Source organism: Nannospalax galili, unplaced genomic scaffold (assembly GCF_000622305.1).
Source record: "Nannospalax galili isolate Female #2095 unplaced genomic scaffold, S.galili_v1.0 scaffold8, whole genome shotgun sequence".
Classification (NCBI taxonomy): domain Eukaryota; kingdom Metazoa; phylum Chordata; class Mammalia; order Rodentia; family Spalacidae; genus Nannospalax; species Nannospalax galili.
In genome coordinates, this window is record NW_008358318.1 from 351,648 (window position 1) to 371,496 (window position 19,849).

At 42.6% G+C, this 19,849-nt stretch overlaps 2 pseudogenes; one reads left to right on the top strand and one right to left on the bottom strand.

The window, feature by feature from the left end:
* Positions 1-5,885: 5,885 nt before the first annotated feature.
* LOC108490123 lies at positions 5,886-6,341 on the bottom strand (annotated as a pseudogene).
* A 13,109-nt stretch (positions 6,342-19,450) lies between these two features.
* LOC103724496 lies at positions 19,451-19,684 on the top strand (annotated as a pseudogene).
* Positions 19,685-19,849: the final 165 nt, after the last annotated feature.

Consider the following 19,849-nt stretch of genomic DNA (forward strand, 5'->3'; position numbering starts at 1 on the left):
TTGTTTTTTATTTTATTTCTTTAAAATTTTTTTATTTATTTTTATTTCATGTGTATGAGTGTTTTCCTTGCATGTATATAAATGTGTCTGCATCATGTAATGCCCACAGAAGAAGACATTGGATCCTATGGAACTGGAGTTTGGGATGATTGTTAGCTACCATGCGAGTACTAGGAACTAAACTCTGGTCCTCTGCAAGAGCAGCAAGGTCTCTTAACTGCTGAGCCGTCTCTCCAGCCCCTGTTTTTTTATTTTTTCAGACAGGATCTCATGTAGTCCAGACTGGCCTTGAACTCCCCGTATAGCCAAGGCTGGCCTTCAATTCCTGATCTTGACTCTGCCTCTTGAGTGCTGAAATTGCAGATATGTGTCATCACACCTGGCATAGTTGAGTTTAAAAAATTTTTGTTTTTGTTTTTTCTTCTTATATTTTATTGAGATATGGTCTCATAGAGGCCAAGCTAGACTCAAACTCGACTTTGAACTCTTAGTTCTCCTGCCTCCATTTCCTGAGTGCTTAGATTACAAGAATAAGCCACCAGACCAGCAGACGTTTCTCTCTTTCTCTCTTTTTAATAGCAACAGTAATCATGTATTAAGTGCTACACAGGGAAACTTTTTTTTTGGTTGTTTAAGACAGGGTCTCAGGTCTGAGGAGATGACTCAGTGGTTAAGCACACTGGATGCAGATCGAGTTCCCAGCACCCACATGGTGACTAACAACTGTCTGTCATTCCAGTTTGAGGGGCTCCAACACACTCTTCTAGTTTCCATGGGTTTGTATGCACAAGTACACTACATACGTGCCTTCAAAACACTGATACACATAATTAGTTAATTAGTTAATTAAAAAAAATAAGACAAGAATTCACTATGTAGCCCTGGCTGGACTGGAACTCACTGTGTAGACCAGGCTGGCCTTGATCCCACAAAGATCCACGTGCCTCTGCCTCTCAAGTCCTGGGATTAAAGGCTTGTACCACCATGCCAGTTCATATGCCTCTATTCTTTTTTTTTTTTTTTTTTTTTTTGGTCCTTTTGAGACAGGGTCTCCCTGTAGCCCCAGCTGTCCTGGAACTCACTATGTAGACCGTGCTGGCCTTGAACTCACAGAGATCCACCTGCCTCTGTCTCCCAAGTGCTGGGATTAAAGGCGTGCACCACCATGCCCGGCTGTGCCTCTATTCTTATTAAATACTCTATGCCAGGTACTGCAATAGCAGGACACAAAAGGAAAAGAAAACGAATTACATGTCCTCAAAACCAGCCATACTTTTACACAAGGCCCTGGACTCCATCTCAAGCAAACAAAGAAAAGTCAGTTAGTCTAGTGGGGAAGAGAGAGGCACAGATAACTATATCTCAATGAGTCAACACTGAAATGAGCATATTTACCCTTCTGCCTGTTTTTTTTTTTTTTTTTCTCCAAAACATTCTTTTCTTGCTTATCATTTTTTAATCTGTCTTCCTCTACTAAAACTTCATTAGGGCAGGGTCTTCATTTTGTTCCTCTAGAGGGATGACCCATAAGTAAATACTTTTAGAAGTACCTTCAAGGGGCTAGGGATGGTGGTACTTGCTTGTAATTTTTGTACTCGGGAGGCAGAGGCAGGAGGACCTTTGCAAGTTGGAGGCCTGACTGGGCTATACAGTGAGACCCTAGCTCAAAAAAAAAAAAAAAAAAAGAAGCACACAAATGTAGATACCACCTTCAAGAAGTAAGAGTGTAAGCCATACTTGGTGGTACATGCCTTTAATCCCAGCATTCAGGAGGCAGAAGCAAGCAGATGTTCGTGAGATAGAGGCCAGCCTGGTCTCCACAGGGAGTTCCAGGCCTGCTGGGGCTACAGAAAAACCCTGTCTCAAAAACCAAAACCGAAACCAAACCAAACGAAACCAAAACAACAACAACAACAAAAAGAGTATAAAGTAAATAATAATGAAGGCAAAATGCCAGTCACATTCCTTGTTAATCTGGGCTGACAAAGTTGTCATGGAATGGAGTTGCAAAGGTCCTAGGAAAGACTGTGAAGTTTCCCTTTAAGTGTCCTGGAGTCACGTGAGGCCTACATGCTTATATGTTCCAGGCCATCCTTCTGCCTCAATTGCCCCATTTGTAGGGAGCTGGTTGTTGTCTTCCACAAACGGACTCACCTTCATGCGTTCTGTTTTCCTCCCCAGAGAGCCTTTCACTTTGCCTTCTCTCCTTAACACCACCTCAGTTATATCCTTCAAAGCTCAGGTCAATGTAACTTTATTAAGACACCCCAGCTTTGGGCTCCCACAGTACCCTACTAGTGCCAAAACCACTGTTTTACTTGTTTGGGGCCTACACGAAAGGCTCTGTGAAAATAAGAGTCCATGTGCTCCAGAAACAAACACTGCCAGATAAGAATGCCACTCGTGAAATGTTTCTGAATGGCCAAATGGAAGAAAATCTCTCTTTCTCTCTGTTTCTGTCTCTGTCTCTCTGTCTCTCTGTCTCTCTGTCTCTCTCTCTCTCTCTCTCTCTCTCTCACACACACACACACACACACATACATACACACACACACCCTCAAGATAAGAATTATGTCCTCTAGTCCCAGAACCCCCTTCACTAAGCTTATGAAAGTACTCCATAGAGAAGTTGTCCAATTAATTTTAAGTAAACCATGACCATAAAGAATCAACATTGGGGTAGCACTTGTGCTATTAAGTAGAAAAGCATGTCACAGGCTATACAAAGCCACAAAGCAAAATGGTGTGCCAATTGGGCAAGAACAAACAGGCAGATCAATGAAGCAGAATAGAAAGCCCATAATAAATATTATTCACTGTAAGTATTATTTCATGATGGTGACATTTTCCAATCAATTAAGAAATGATGGGTCATTCTGAGGACGCTGAGATAACTTCTTTAAAGATATGGGATGAAAAGAAAAATCCCTTCATCACACCATACACCAAGATAATTAACAATGAATTCAGTAATAAGTCTGGTTTACAGCGCCAGACTTTGTGATCGATGCTAACTAATCTGTGTGACATGATGGTTCTAGGAGGTTGGTGCTGTGACTTTTATTTTTATTCCTATTTTCAGATGAATAACTGAGATCAAAGAACTTAAGTTCATTAATGTTTCATTAATAAATCAGGGGAGCCGACACTCAGCTCCAGGGACAACCAAGCCTACAGCTTTTACTTTTTTGTTCTTTTGTTTTTCATGTTTCATGTAGCCCAGGCTAATCTAAAACCTACTATGTAGCCAAGGATGGCCTTGAACTTCTGATCCTTCTCCTTCTACTTCCCAAGTACTAGGATTATAAACAAATACCACCATGCCCAGTTTATATAATGCTGAGGATAGAACACAGGACCTTGTGCATACTAGGCAAGCACTCTACCAATTGATCTACAACCCAGCCCCTCAGCTTTTACTTTATATACATGCATATGTATGTGTCTTATACTTCTTTGAAATTACTTTTACTTTTAATTAACAAATTATAACAAATTATAATTTGAATGAAAAATTATAGTTGCATGTATTTATAGGGTATGACATAACAAATCAAATTAAATCATATCTTTCATTTCAGATATTTTTTTGTAGTGGAAATGTTTGAAATTTCATCTCAGCAATTTTTAAATTTACAATCCATTATTATAAACTATAGTCACCACACTTTGCAATAGGCATTAAAAATCTATTCTAGGCTGGGTGTGGTGGTGCACACCTTTAATCCCAGCACTTGGGAGGCAGAGGCAGGCAGATCTCTATGAGTTCAAGGACAGCCTGGTCTACTGTCTCAAAAAGACCAAAAAAAAAAAAAATCTATTCTGGCCCTCTAACTGAAACTTTGGACCTTACAGTTTTTATTCTTAGCCATGATAATCCCTCTCATTGAAGAAGTGTTTATACCTAAACCATAGGAAAATTACCAGTAAAAAGAAATATTTGGAATCAGGTATCTAGCACAGGCCTATAATTCCAGTACTCAGGAGCTGAGGCAGGAGGATTAAAATGGAAAAAGGAGAAAGCCAGCTGAGTAACGGTATTTCCTCTTCCTGCTTTCTGTGCTTCCACCATAGGGTCTGGCCACCACACTGTGCCCAAGCACATGGGCCTAAGCAACCATGAGCTGAATCCTCTGAACCCATGAGTCAAAATAAGCCTTTCTTCCCTTGTTTCTGTCAGGTATTTTGGTTACAGCAATGATAGAACTAGTCAGGGGACCTGAGAGGGAAAGTCAGGCTGAAATATGTCTTTGCTACACTGGTCCTAATGATTGCATGCAGTGTTTAGCAATGTCACATTATGGTTAGGCCTTAATAAAACAACAGCCTAACTCATATCATCCATTTTAAGGCCAAGAATGGACTCCAACTGCTGAGAACCTGTTCCTTCAGATTTCTCTCAGAACTGTGCTCCAGAACAGGGCCCATACCTTATTTTATTGAAATGATATCTTCAGCATAAAATGGGGAAGTAAAAGTCAGACCCTTATCTGAATATTATGTCCCTTCTGATCCCTAGACCTAGACCAACATACACACAATCATAAACAGATGTTAATCAATTTTTCTCATTGTTTGCAATGAGTTAAGTACTACACTGAAATTTCTCGGTTGATATGAATTTCAATAACTGGTTGAGGTACTGTCTGCTGGGTTTCTCCGTTGACAGTTAACTCCTGCCCTCCTCCCATACTGTACTCTTTGGAAACAGGTCACTAAACACAGTCCACACTAAGGGTGGGAGGGGATTGTCTGTGTCCTTTTGACATGGCTTCCTGCCTTAGCAAGGAGCCCTCATCTGATAACATCTCCTTGAGTAGCCTCCACACTCTAAGATCTTTGTGAGTTTGTGATTGGAATTTTTGTTTTGTTTTGTTTGAGACAGGGTTTCATGTAGCCCAGCTAGCCTTGAACTCACTATGACCTTGAACTCCTGATGTTCCTATTCTACCTCCAAAGTGCTAGAATTACAGCTGTGTGCCATCAATCCTGGCTTTGTGAGTAGGAATTTTGGGTTTTTTTTTTAAGGATGGTGCCTTTTAGATGCTTTTAGGAACAAATGCTCAGATCAAGAGGGCCTTGAATAGCTCCCTGAAATTAACAACAAGGGTTGAGGAGAGAGGCCACCAATAGACAGCATTCCTGCACTTGTCCAGTGAGCCCCTTGCCCGTCTGGATCCTGTCCTTTTCGGGTCCCTGCAGAAGGGTTGGTCTTAGAAGTTGATCATTGCCTTTTCATCAACACTTAAACTTGTTGGAGCATTCAGAAAAGGACCTAGGGAAAGTCTATAGGCTTTGATCCATGAACTAATTTTAAATGCTAGCAGAACTACTTGAGTGGTGTTCTAGATTTTCAGAGGCCTGACTAAAGCTGGGGATCTTTCAGACTAGGCGCAGTTTGTATGTGTGTATGGGGGTGTGTGCTAGGGATGAAACCCAGAGCCTTTATGAATGCTAAACATGAGACCAAGTGAAGTTGAATGCCCATATCATTCCCGTCCCCATGCATCCTTGAATGTATCACTTGCCCTGCACCAGAGAAACATGGAAGCCTGTTGGTTTAACTATAGTAACTAAATGATGCAGTAAATAAATAATATCAGGTCTATATCCATTTTTGTTTTGAAAGAGGGTTTTATGGTTGGCCTGGAACTTGCTATGTAGTCCAGACTGGCCTGGAACTCACAGAGATCCACCTGCCTCTGTCTCCTGTGTGCTGGATTAAAGGTGTGTACCACCACACCCAGCCAGGTCTTTATTTTTCTTAGCATTTTATAGTTATACCATTGTGCTAGAGGTAACATGAATAGAAATGTAAAATCAGAGTAAAGAGATGGGGTCGAGGCATTTTATGACTTAATCAAATTTTTTAATATGAAAATTTATTATGATGGTATTTCTATCATCAAAATGTATGACCTTGGTCTTTCCTGCTTGCCTTTGTACAGGGCCAAAAGAGAGTCTCTAGCTACGTTAACAGCCTTAAAGTAGACTCCAGGAGTATCATCAACTATATGACCTTTTCAAGCAAATCCTGCAACCTCAATGCCATCATTTTCTTCAACGAAGTTTAAAAACAACCATCGTTGGGCACAAAAGCTGTGATTTTCTTGCCTTTCTTGATCAGCTAGACCCTAACACTTTTCCTGAGAGCAGCATTTGGGTGTTTAGCTTCAACCCCTGCCTTTCCCAGCACAATTCCCTATGCATGAGAAGCACCTCTGAAAGGCTTGGCCTTCATGTGCCCAAATGGGCTTTCTTGTATTGTCTATCATGCCACTTCTGGTCCTGTTGGTGACTATGGAACTTATGGCGGTGTGAAGACCACAGCACCTGCTCATCCTGCTGGCACCAGAGGCCAAACAGAGCTGATTTACCAGATTTTAAAAATGAGAGATTTACCTTCTACCTCCCCTTAATTCTTTTTCTTTTGTAGTTGGGGTGTGTGTGTGATTGCATGCAATTTGTTTGTTGGATGGATTTTTGTTTGTTTGTTTTTAGACAATCTCCCAGCTGGCTTCAAACTCATGGTAATCCTCCTACTGAGGCTCACAAATTCTGAGATTACAGGGATGAGCCACCATGCCTGGATTCTTCTTTTTTAGGCAGGGTTTTGTTAAATAGCCCAAGTTGACCTCAAACTTGAAATCCTCCTGCCTCTGCTTCCTGAGTTATGAGATTACAGGTATGTGCTACCGCATCCAGCCTAAGACCTTACTTCTTTTTAAAAAAATTCTGGCAATGCATTAATAGGTAAGAAGATGCACACAAAAATATGCATGTGCAAATCATGTTAAAAAAAAAAACATTATAAAGGCTAGGCAATAGCTCAGTTGGTAGAGTACCCACCTAGCATGCATAAGCCCTGGGTTTGATCTCCAACACTGCATAAACTGGACCTGGTGGTATATCACTATAACCCCAACCTGTAATTTCAGCACTTGGGAGGTGGAGGCGGGAGGATCAAAAGTTCAAGTTCATCCTCAGATACATAGCAAAGACCACATTCAAGACTTACAGCTACATTCAAGGCCAACCTAGGATACATGAGACCCTGTCTCAAAAAAAAAAAAAAAAAAAGTTGTCAGGGGCTGGAGATATGTCTCAACAGTTAAGAGAACTTACTGCTCTTGCAGAGGATTGAATTTGGTAATTTGGTTCCCAGCACTATCAGACAGATGTAACTTCAGTTCCAAGGGATCTGACACTCTTCTGGCTTTCTTGGTGCCCTTCCCCATACACACATACATGTGGACAGACAGACAGACAGACAGATACACACACACACACACACAGACACACACACACACAGACACACACCAAATCAAAATTAAATATTTTATCTTTTTTTTTTTTTTGTCTTTTTGAGACAGGGTCTCCCTGTAGCCCCAGCTGGCCTAGAACTCACTATGTAGACCAGGCTGGCCTTGAACTCACAGAGATCCACCTGCCTCTGCCTCCCGAGTGCTGGGATTAAAGGCGTGTGCCACCACACCTGGCAAAATTAAATATTTTAAAAAGCCAAGTAGTAGCTGGACATAATGACATACTCCTATAATCCCAGCACTTAGGAGGTAGTGGCAGGTGGATCTCTGTGAGAACAACGTTAGCATGGTCTTCATATCAAGTTACAGGCAAGCTGGGGCTACAGGGAGACCCTGTTTCAAAAAAAAAAAACCAAAACCAAAACCAAAAACAGTTTTAGGTCATCCTTGGTTATATAGTGAGTTTGAGGTCAGCCTGAAATACACTGTATTAGTCACTTTTCTGTTGCTGTGATAGAAACACTGACCCAAGCTTTATAGAAGGAAGAGTTTATTTGAGCTTATGGTTCCAGGGGAATTACAGTCATGGCAGGGGAGCATGGTGGCTGGAGGTGGCTGGAGCAGGAGCAGCAGAAGCTAAGCTCTCACATCATCACGCAGGCACAGGAGGCAAGAGAACAACTGGAGATCTGGCAAGCTTAAGAAAACCCCAGTGATGTGCTTCCTCCAGGATAGCCACACCTTCTAAAACCTCCCAAAACAGCGCCATCATCTGGGGACAAAATGTCCAAATACTTGGAGCCTATGGGGGACATTTTCATTCAAATCGCCACATACATAAAACCCTGTTTCTAAATAAATAAACAAACAAACAAAACAGTTAACTTTAGGCTGGAATAGTGGTCCACACTTGCAATCCTAGCATTTGGAAAGCTGAAGCAGGAAGACAGAGTGTTGCAGGTCAGCCTGGACTACATAATGAGACTCTATTTTGAAAACAAACAGCCACACAAAACAATAAAGTATGTAACTTAAAAAGAAATTCATATTTTGTCTCTTTTAATAGTTTAAGATGAAGTTGAAAAGTGAGCTTAGACCCTATCATGTAGGGCCTTGGGACTAACCTTCATAAGATGACAAATAATGACCCATCAAAAGGTATATGCTATAAAAGGCCATTGTTTCTAGAGCCAGAAATGTGGACCAGCACTTTCTGTTATGAGAGATGGTCTAAAGGTTGTTTGAAGGAGTAAGGGATTAGCATGAGAAATAATAGGTTAATATCCATTATCCTTGGGTGGCTCAATATACATTCTTCTTGCAATAGTGATAACTTTGCCAAGGTCCATAATGTTCAAAGTCTGATTGTTCAGGCTCCCTCAGGGATGGGCACTAACAACCTTTGATTCTGTAATTTCCATTTGACTATGCTCCCTTTAATTTTTTTTTCAATTATTGAAGCTGGAGAGATGGCTCTGTGGTTAAGAGCACTGGTTGCTCTTGCAGAGGACCCAGGTTCGGTTCCCAACACCCACATGGTAGCTAACAACCTTCCTTAACTCCAGGGGATCTGACACCCTCTTCTGACCCTCTGACCTGCATTTCACAATGCAGGCACATTTACATATATACAGGCAATACACTCATACACATAAAATAATAAAATTTAAAAAAATTAAATTTCATTTGCTGTGTGTGTGTGTGTGTGTGTGTGTGTGTGTGTGTGTGTACCTGCTATGGGAACACATGTGGAAGTCAGAAGACAACTTGTAGGAATTAATTCTCTGCTTTTACCATGTAGGGCCTGGGGATTGAACTCAGATCATCAGGCTTGGCAGCAAGTGTATTTATTGGCTGATCCATCTCACCTTCATTTGTCTATGTTCTCTTAACTAAACAACCTTCTCTTTTGTCTGCATTTCAAATCAGATCTATTTGACACTTTCCTTAAGCTTAGTGATGCTTCAGTTACACAGAGGAGCCAGCACTGGTTCCTTCAGCTAAGTATGTGTTAGCACTAGCCATTATCCTATTTAAAATCCAAGTGCATATGTCATTTATATATTCCATGTAGCCTCAACACTCCCAAAGTAACCTAGATCCTTGGGTAGTTCTCAGTTCAATGATTCTCAGTTAGGATTGTCATCAGAGAATTGTGGGAGAGGAAAGAGCAGTGAATCAGAACAACCTAGAGAGCTTTTCTGAAATGTTTACGGTGGACACCATGCTCCTGCCAGTTCTTCTAGGCCAGAGGGTCGGAGTATGGAGGGAGGTAAGTATGAGTACCTTGGAAAAGCTCTGCAGGCAACCCTGAACTCTTTCTTCCCCTCTCATCCTTGAGCATTATCATAGATTTCAAGGAGCCATTGACTCTGGATGGGAACTTGATAGACACAAGTTCTTACTAAAGGAACCCAGCCTTTAAGCTGTGTATCCAGAGCCCAGCTGCTTTGGGAGACACAGGAAAACCCACAAGACTGCTGGGATACTTCTCCATCAGGCAGGCTTCTACCTCTATTTTTATTTCAGAACCACCCACCTAGTTGAGGCTTTCTTTCTCGGGAAGGCATTTAACACCAGAGTTCTCACCCACTACAGAGTGGGAAAGAGGATGGTGGAAGCAAGGAGCTACACAGCAAAAAAGAATATTCATCACCTGCTCACTGATTTTGCTCTCCCACTAACTTCTTTGCATCAGGAAGGACTGACACTCAGGGTTTTAGAAAGTGGAAGAGTGAGAGCTGGGCATGGTGTACACCTTTAGTCCCAGCACTCAGGAAGTAGAAGAGGCAGAGGCAGGTGGATCTCTGTGAGTTCAAGCCCAGCCTGGTCTACATAGTGAGTTCCAGGTCAGCTGGGGATACAGGGAGACTGTCTCAAAAAAAAAAAAAAAAAAAATGGAAGAGTGAGGTCATAGTCTCTTCTACGGTGGTAGATGAAAAACCGCCTTTACAAACAGCCCGGAGCTCATTTAGAACTTGCATGAGGGAGGTGAGCACAGAGTGCGAGCTCCAGGTCATTCCATTCCACACAGTGGGGCTTGTCAATGGACTGAGAATACAAGAGGGAAAGGAGCAGGTATTACTGTTTGAATTCTAGCCACATGATTTTTCGAGTCTGTATCAAAATAGTTTCTGAATGGCTTTTAACAATGGAATTTGTGTGTGTGTGTGTGTGTGTGTGTGTGTATGTGTGTGTATATGCATGTGTTTGGTCAGAAGGCAACTTGTGGGAATTGGTTTTCTCCTTCCACTATGTGGGTCCTGGGGATCTAACTAAATCATTGGGATTGGAGGCAGATACCTTTACTTACTGAACCAATCGGTGGAATTTTAGAAAGAAGTTTCAGAGCAATCTACTAGGATCTGCCTGGAGACAGTCAGAACTGACTTTTTGTCCCAACCCTTCTGTTTCAAAGCAAAGACAATGCTAAGAGATTCATCCTGTCAAGCGACCAAATCTACACAGTCTAGAGCAAGTAAGTACTTTAGAATTGCAGCTTCCAAACAAAGCTGACTCCTTTGGCAGATATGCCCAAGAAAGACAGGTTGTCCATTCAATTTGTCTCATAGGATTTATACTGAGTTCAATATTGTATAACTGTATTAATTCAACTGTGAACCTAAAAAATTTGCAGCCACTTTTGAAAGAGATGTATCTTTTCTCTGGAAATTGTTATTGAGTATGTTAAAGCTGTAATGAAATGCTTCTTCTAAAAACAACAACAAAAAAAACAAAAACAAAAAACAAAACCAACCCAGGAAGGAGTTGTTTTCTGCTGAGCTTTTTTCTGAAAAAAGGTCTCACTATGTAACCCAGGCTAGTCTAGAATTTACCATAACCCTCCTGTCTCGGCCTCCCATACCACCAGTTCCAGGTCTCTCTGTCTCTCTCTTTCTCGCTCTGAATCTCTCTCTCTCTCTCTCTCTCTCTCTCTCTGTGTGTGTGTGTGTGTGTGTGTGTGTGTGTGTATGTCTTGTTTTTTTGAGACAGAGTCTCCCTGTAGCCCCGGCTGGTCTGGAACTTGCTATGTAGACCAGCTGGTCTCCATCTCACAGATATCTGTCTGCCTCTGCCACCAAAGTGCTGGGATTAAAGGCGAGTGTCACCATACTCAATTTTAGTTCTCTTTCTCTTTTGAACCATGGTGACCTTTTGTTGACATTGAGCCTGCATTTCTCCATGGTGAGTATGGGACTAGGAAGTGATATCTTCCTTTAGATGGTTCACCTTGGTCCCACTACTCATAGCACATGAATGTGCTGTTGTACCTAAGACCAGCTGATTTCAGTCCTCTTGTCAATGTACCCTTGATCTCTCCAAACCCCAAAACAGAGGGTGCCCCACAAGCAACCCATCTATTTGTATTGGGGAGAACATAGGAGAAGCTCCGTGGAGATAAAGTAGAAGTTCTAGGCTATACCAGATGGTGGAGAATGTCATGGCTACTCAGAAACAGAACAGAAGTGGCTAGCATCAATCCCTGATCAGTCAGGTATCTCTTACCCCCACCAACTCATCCCTAACCTCATTGGACAGTCCTAGTATAGTGACTCTCAAATGAGATGAGTGTTTGGAGTTGGAGAGTGTCCAGTGTCCACATGTCATCTTCCCTGACCGAGAACCACTGGCCTACCAATTTCAAAGTGCCCTAAGATCCCTTCCAGGGACTTGCTGGCTTCTGCAGAATCATGCTTTCGCTGTGAAGATTGTTTCTAACAACAGGCAGAAAGGACTTCTCAGGGTTGCTGAAAGCAATGGTTTCCACATTTGTGGGCACCTCAGAATAACCTAGAAATCTTCACAAATTCCAAACTTCTGGACTATGTTATATGCTTACTGAATTGGAACTTTTTGGGATGGGATTCAAACATTTTTGTTCTTCATATGCCTAGGAGGTGATTCTCCTGTGGCCACCCTAGCTTTAGTCTGTGCTTCTAAGATAATGTTCCTAAAGCTTATTTTGTTAGCATAGATTAACTATGCAAAATAATGGGTCCCATTGTGACCTTTTCCATTGTGACATATTTAAATATATCAATTGACCATCTTTATACCCCCCCATTACCCTTTAATAGAACTCTCTTTTCTTGATACACAATCTCACTATGTAGCCCAAACTGGCATTGAATTCAGTGTGTAGACCAGACTAGCATTGAACTTTTGACAGTTCTCCTGCATCTGTCTCCCAAGTGCTGGGACTAGTCATGAACCACCATAGTTGGTTCTAGTACAATTTTGAGGGGCATCACAGATATGGGGGTGGTACTCCTGAGCTTTCCACATTCAGTCTGGAGCCAGTAGTCCCATGTATCATAGTCCATTTTCATTGTGTTACTAGAGCTTTTTCCTTTTTTCTAAACCTACAGACAGTGGCTTAACATCATGGTCTGGTGTTAAGTCTGACCTGAATTTGAATCTTGGTTTCTGCCACTTGCAAACTAAGTAGTCATCAGTTATGACCCCTTCTCAAACCTCAGCTACCCAATTTGTGAAGTGGTGATAGCAAAACCTACCCTTCCAGGGCTGCTGTGAGGACACTTGGAGATAACATACAGAAAGCAGCTGACGGAACTTGGGTATATGGAAGCTATGCGGGAAATGCTGGCTCACTTTCTTGGCCTGCAAAAAGTGGTGTCAGTTAAGTACTAACTAGAGGCTTTCAACTGGGACCTTTTTGCCAAATACCCTAGTACTGGCATGTCAATGTCACTGTAGAACAAATTTAGAGAAGAAAGATTCCAATTTAAGAAGCTCTAAAGACAACTTCAGCTTTTTCTTTTCTTCTTAGTCTCTGTCTCTCTGCTTCTGTCTCTCTCTCTCTCTCTCTCTCTCTCTCTTTTTCTGTTTAGTTGGTTGATTTTTTTTTCAGACAGGGTCTCATGTAGATCATCAGGCTGACCTTAAACTCAACTATGTATCCAAGGATGACCTCGAACCCCTGATCCTCCTGCCTCTATCTCCCAAGTGCTGTGATTGTAGGCCTCTGCCACCATGCCCAGTAAAACTTTAGCTGTTGGCATTTTGGCTTTATATGTCAAAATTTAAGAACTCAGTTGTACATTGATATATGCATCCACTCATTCCCTTAAGCCAAACAAGCTGTGTCACATGGCAACAGTTACCATTCCTCTCCTTCTGTATTCCATGCCTGCCTCCAGGGGAGAAGAGAGAAGAGAGATATTTAAGCTACATATTCTCAAGATTATTTAAACTACATATTCTCTCCAAATGTGTCTTTAATCCCCTGATAATTTGTGAAAAGCTGAGGCAGCTACATAAGCACTTTTCTGAGACATGAAGAATGAAGTCAAGGAGTCGGAAACTATAAGACATTAATTCCAGCCCATTAGGGGCTCTTCTAAAAAAACCTTCAAAAGTTAGACTGTTTTGCAAAGCAAAACACAAACACTATGTCAGAATCAGTCTCCATAGATAACAATGCAACATTTCCCAAGAAACTGAAGTAAGAGATACAGGTTTAAAAAGTTTATTTACTAGGGACTGGGGAGATTAATGGCTCAGTTGCCAAATAAGCATGAGGACCCAACTTTGATTCCCAGAACTCATGTTAAAAATGTTAGGGATTGGGCTGGAGAGATTGCTCAGTGGTTAAGAACACTGGTTGTTAATGCAGAAGACCCAGGTTCGATTCCCAGCACCCACATGGCAGCTAACAACTGTCTGTAACTCCAGTTCCAGGGGATCCGACAGCCTCTTCTGTTCTCCATGGACACTGCACGACACAGGTGCACTCACCTACATGCAGGCTTAACACTCATACACATGAAATAATAATAATAATATATTTATGAAAAACATAAAAATGTTAGGGATGGGTGTCATTCCAGCTCTCGGAAAATGGAGACAGGAGGATCTCTACAGCTCACTGGCTAGCTAGTCTTCACCAATAGGTGAGCTCCAACTTCAGTGAAAGGTCCTGTCTCAAAAAATAAGCTGGTATCTGACGTGGGGGTGCATGCCTCTAGTCCCAGCACTTGGGAGGCAGAGACAAGTGGATCTCTGTGAGTTTTAGGCCAACCTGGTCTACATAGCAAGTTCCAGGACAGAACTGCATAATGAGATCCTGTCTAAATAAATAAATATAAACAAGGTGGAGAACAATTGAGGAAGACACCTGTCATTGATCTCTAGCCTCCACATTCATGGATCCACATGTGCAGACATACGTTCACACACACGTATACATAGACATGCGCACAACACATACAGAGAGTTTATCTGAGTGTTTTGAGACAGGGTCTCCATGTAGCTCCAGTAGGCCTGGAACTCACTGTATAAATCAGGCTGGCCTTGATCTCACAGAGATCTTCCTGTCTCTGCCTCCTGAGTGCTGGGATTAAAGGCATTCACTACTACGCCTAGCGGGCTTTTAGTCTGTTTTCTTCTTTTGGAATCAGGAACTTTCAGGTACCTCCTGGCACACCAGCCAGATAGATTCTGACCCCAGTGCTTAAAGCTGTGACAAAAAGAGCAGGAAAGGGAGGGAAATCTTGATAAGAACCATAGGCAAAGGCCAGGTTGTGAAACTAGACTTAAAGAAGGACTGGGACAGGAGCTGTCCATGCATTTAGTGCTGACAGCCCAGCAGGTTAACACGGTGAAGTTATAGGCAAAAGGGGCTCAGTAAACAATTGTGGAGTCATGGGAGCCTTTCTTGGTGAATTTATGTACCCTGAATGGAGATGAGGATATTTATTCATAGATGAGGGTGGACTGCACTTGAATCAAGCAAGATCACCAAAGCCTGTTATCTTGCTTTGCCCAGACAGAATATGATTCACAAACACCGTCAAAGGTTGGGGATATAGTATCACAAGAATCAGAAGGTATGGACAGATGAAACTGGCATTCATTAAGTGCCTAACTGCTTCTTTGCTTCCGATTGCTCATTTTATTAGTTATTTGTTTATTTGTTGGCTGATTTTGTTTTGTTTTGTTACAGAGGGCACCCTTGAACTTGCTATGTTGGAGGACCTTGAGTTACCTACCAATCTTCCTCCTTACACCTCCCAAGTGCTAGGATTACACACCCAGCCTAATCACTCATTTTAATCAGCTTAATCACTCCAGTTGGCCTGAATCTTTGTAGACCAGGCTGGCCTCAAGCTTACAGAGATCCACCTGCCTCTGCCTCCTGAGTTCTGGGACTAAAGGTGTGTGCTACTATGCCTGGCTACTCATTTTTACTCATTTTAATCTTAAGAGATATAAGAGTAGCAACCTCTAGCCTCCATACATGTCTGCCTACTTATGCCTGCACAAATGAACATACTTACATTCTCCCATACATGCAAAAAATGGAGGGAGGAATGGAGGAAGAGAGAGGGAGAGAGAGAGAGAGAGAGAGAGAGAGAGAGAGAGAGATTCATTATCCCCATTTTAAACTGGAGCTCAAGCACCCTTACCCGTTGTTTCATAGCTAGTAAGTGGTGTGCCATCCTTTGAGCAAAATCTCCTTGTATATGCAATTTGTCTAACTTCCAAGCTTGAATCCTTTTATCATTTATGTAGAGTTGTAGCCAAGACCTTGGCAGAGCCATGGCTATTGGATGGAAAGAAGGACAATCCTGGTAGATCAGACTCAGGAGGCAGGTATTCAGGGCAGACTCTGGAGGCACCATGCCAACCCCACTGCCTCTCTTATTCTCAGTCCTCATATTAATCCATCACCAGCTTTTAACATTGAAAGGTAATTTTCTCTATTCCTCCTCCTCCTCCTCCTCCTCCTCCTCTTCCTTTTTTCCCTTTCTTTGTGTTTCTGTCTCTGTCTCTCTGTCTCTTGGTCTCTGTCTCTCTCTGTCTCTCTCTCTCTTTCAATTTTAACCCAGTGTGCCTCACACTTGAACTTTCCCTCTTCGTGTCTCAGTCTCTTGAGGATCTGAGATGACAAACCTGCATTGCCAGATTTGACCCCGAGAACTCTCTCTTCACATAGCTTTGAGGGCCCCACACTCTCCTGGTTTTCATCTTATTTCCTTGACCTCTCCATTTCAGTCTCCATTGCTGTTAGCCATGTCTGCCTAAATTCTTATGTTGGAATATTCCTTTTAGACTCTTTAAATCTCTTCTTTTTTGCAGGGGAGGATGTTGAGTCAGGGTCTCTCTGTAGCTCTAGTTGACCTGGAACTTGCTATATAGAACAAGCTGGTCTCATTCTCACAGAGATTCGCCTTGCTCTGCCTCCCTAGTGCTGGAATTAAAGGTGTTGGCCACCACACCCAACAAAATCTCTTGTTTCTATATGTTCTTTTTTTAATTTTTATTTTATGTGTATACATGTATTGCCTGCATGTAGGTAAGTGCTCCCATGTTGTGCAATGCCCACAGAGGACAGAAGAGGGTGTCAGGTCCCCTGGGACTGGAGTTACAGACAGTTGTTAACTGCCATGTTGGTGCTGGGATTCGAACCCAGGTCTTCTGCAAGAACAATCAGTGTTCTTAACTGCTGAGCCATCTCCAGCCCTGTTTCTATATGTTCTTAAACCTCCTTGGAGATCTTACCCATTTTCACTACTGTAAAATATCATTTTAATTACCCTTATATTTATACCCCTACTCTATACATTGTCTCTAATGCACAAGAGACTCTCAAGTCTCTACTTGATACTTTTACTCAGAAGCATAATAGACATCTCAAAATTCACCCACCTGAAACCTAATCCCAATTGTCTCCTAAAACCAGCTTCATCCACATTTCCCCCTATTATAATGGCAACATTCTTCCAGATGCTTGGGAGTAATTTTTGAGTTTTCTTTCTCTCCCATGTTCCATACCTAATTTTCGAGGAAATTTGTTGATTCTCCCTTCAAAGTATGTCCAGGATCAGATCATTTCTCACACCATCTGTGGTTACCACTCTGGTCCAACGCACCCTCCTCCCTCATCTGAATTATTGTGGTAGTCTCCAGCTCCTGGCGTCTTCCCTGTCCGTTGTTACTATTCAAATTTGATGATCAATTCTGTCATCCTTCTTCATGAAGCAGCCAGAGTGATCCTTTTACGATATGTCAGATCACTCTGTCCCTAAATCCTCCAAAGGTTCCATCCCACTCAAAGCTGAAACCCTTGCAATAGACTGCAAGTTCCCATGTGGTCTGAGCCCTGCTTCTCTCCCACCTTATCCCTCAACCTCCCCACACTCCCCTCATTCTAGTCATGCTGGCCTCTAGAATGACACAAACAGTTTTGACTTGGGGCCTTGCTCTTTTATCTACTTGGAACCCATCTTCCTCTGCCTCTGTTCCTGGTTCACTCTCACTAACTTTAGATTGTTGCTTAGAAGTCATCTTCTCTGGCCAGCAAGATGGCTCAGCAAGTGGAAATGCTAGCTACAGAAACTGGTGACCTGAGTCTGATCTCCAGAATCTACCCTGGAAGGAGAGAACTGACTCCTATAAGTTGTCCTCTGAGCAACACACATGGCATAGCATGTAGGTGCATGCACGTGCATGCGTGTGCGTGCACACACACACACACGCGCATACACAATTTAAAAATGGCACTGGGGTGATTTGGTAGATAAAAGCACTTGCTGCTGAACCTGACAACCTGAGTTCAATCCCTAGCACCCACATGGTGGAAGGAGAGAACCAACTCCCAAAGTTGTCCTCTGACCACCACACAAGCACAGTAGCATGAATGGCACCTTCTCCAACACCACCATGCTCTCTTCTTGCATCGTTTTTCCTCCACAACACTTACAACCATTGGATATACCGTGTATTTTCCCATTCATTTTATTGGTTTTCTCCCTCCACTTTACTATAAACTGCAAGACAGTGTGATTTTTCACTTTCTTCACTGCTGTATCTTAGAATCAAGAGCAGAACCTGGGCTGGAGATGTAGCTCAGTTGGTAGAGTACTTGCCTAGCCTTGAGTTCAATTGTCAGAACCCCATAAAATAGGTGTGGTTGCACACCCATAATCCTAGCACTGGAGAGGTGGGGGGGGATAAGAAGTTCTAGATCATTCTACATAGTAAGTCCAAGGCCAGCCTGTGGTACATGAGATCTTGTCCCCTCACACATACAAAAAGCAGAACTGAACCTGATGAGATGGTAATCCAGGAATGGCTTCTATGGAAAGCAGCCAGTGCAGTTGCATAGGGTTCACTCTCCAAAGGCAGCTCTTACACGTGCAGTTCAGTGATCTGTTATCACCACCTTAAGAGTCTCAAGAATTCCATCTTTGACTCTGTTTTATAAGTCAAATCTGGTAAGATAAAGAACTCTGGTAAGATAAATTGAGGGCTTGGTACCGCAGTTCACACGTGATCCTGCCTCTGCTGTCCCCCACCTCTTCCATATGGGTTCTCATCTACCTCCTCCCATCCCCTCTACCACCTTATGACCCAGAAAAGCCCTGTGCATGGGAAGGGTCAGAGTCAGGCATATGTGTGAGATCCAAGTCTCACAGCAAAGCCCAGAGTCCCTTTGAGACAAGGTATGTGTAGCCCAGGCTGTTCTCAAATGTGTAGTCCTCTTGCCTCAGCTTCAGCGCTGTGCTTATAAGTGTATGCTTCCATACCAAGTTCCTTACAATTTTTAAGATTTGTAAAGTACTTAGCTCTCTCTTGTGTCTTAGCCATACAACATTAAATTATACAAACACCTAAAAGATATTTTATGGATATTTTTATTGAAAACTGTGCATGCCAGTATCCCTTGTCCCTAGAATAATATTCAATATTAAGCAGCAAATAGAAAATACCACGGGGAGGGGCTAGAGAGATGGCTCAGTAGTTAAGAGCACTGATTGCTCTTGCAGAGAACCCAGGTTCGATTCCCAGCACCCACATAGCAACTAACAACCATCCATGACTCCAGTTCCAGGGGACCCGACACTGTCTTCTGACCTCTGTGGGCATTGCATGACATTGCATTTACACACATGCAGGCAGTATATTCATACACAAAACATAATAAATTAAAAAAAAATTTTTTTTTGGTCTTTTTGAGACGGGGTCTCCCTGTCGCCCCAGCTGTCCTGGATTCACTGTGGAGACCAGGCTGGCCTCAAACTCACAGAGACCCGCCTGCCTCTGCCTCCTGAGTGCTGGGATTAAAGGTGTGTGCCACCACGACCGGCATTAAAAAAAAAAAAAAAAAAAGAATTTGCGTCGAGAGGTGCGAGGGCCGTGAGCTCCAATTGCCAGTCGCCATGCCTCAGAAAATTGAGGAAATCAAGGACTTCCTGCTCACAGCCAGGCCGAAAGGATGCCAAATCCATCAAGATCAAGAAAAACAAGGATAATGTGAAGTTCAAAGTCCACTGCAGCAGGTACCTCTACACCCTGGTCATCACAGACAAGGAGAAGGCAGAAAAGCTGAAGCAGTCCCTGCCCCCTGGTTTGGCAGTGAAGGAGCTGAAATGAACTTGGACTGTATTAAAAAATCTTTAAAAGTTAAAAAAAAAAGAAGCTGGGTGTGGTGACACATGCCTTTAATCCCAGGTCTTGGGAGGCAGAGGCAGGTGGATCATTGTGAGTTCGAAGCCAGCCTGGTCTACATAGTGAGTTCCAGGCCAGCTGGGGCTACAGGAAGACCCTGTCTCAAAAAG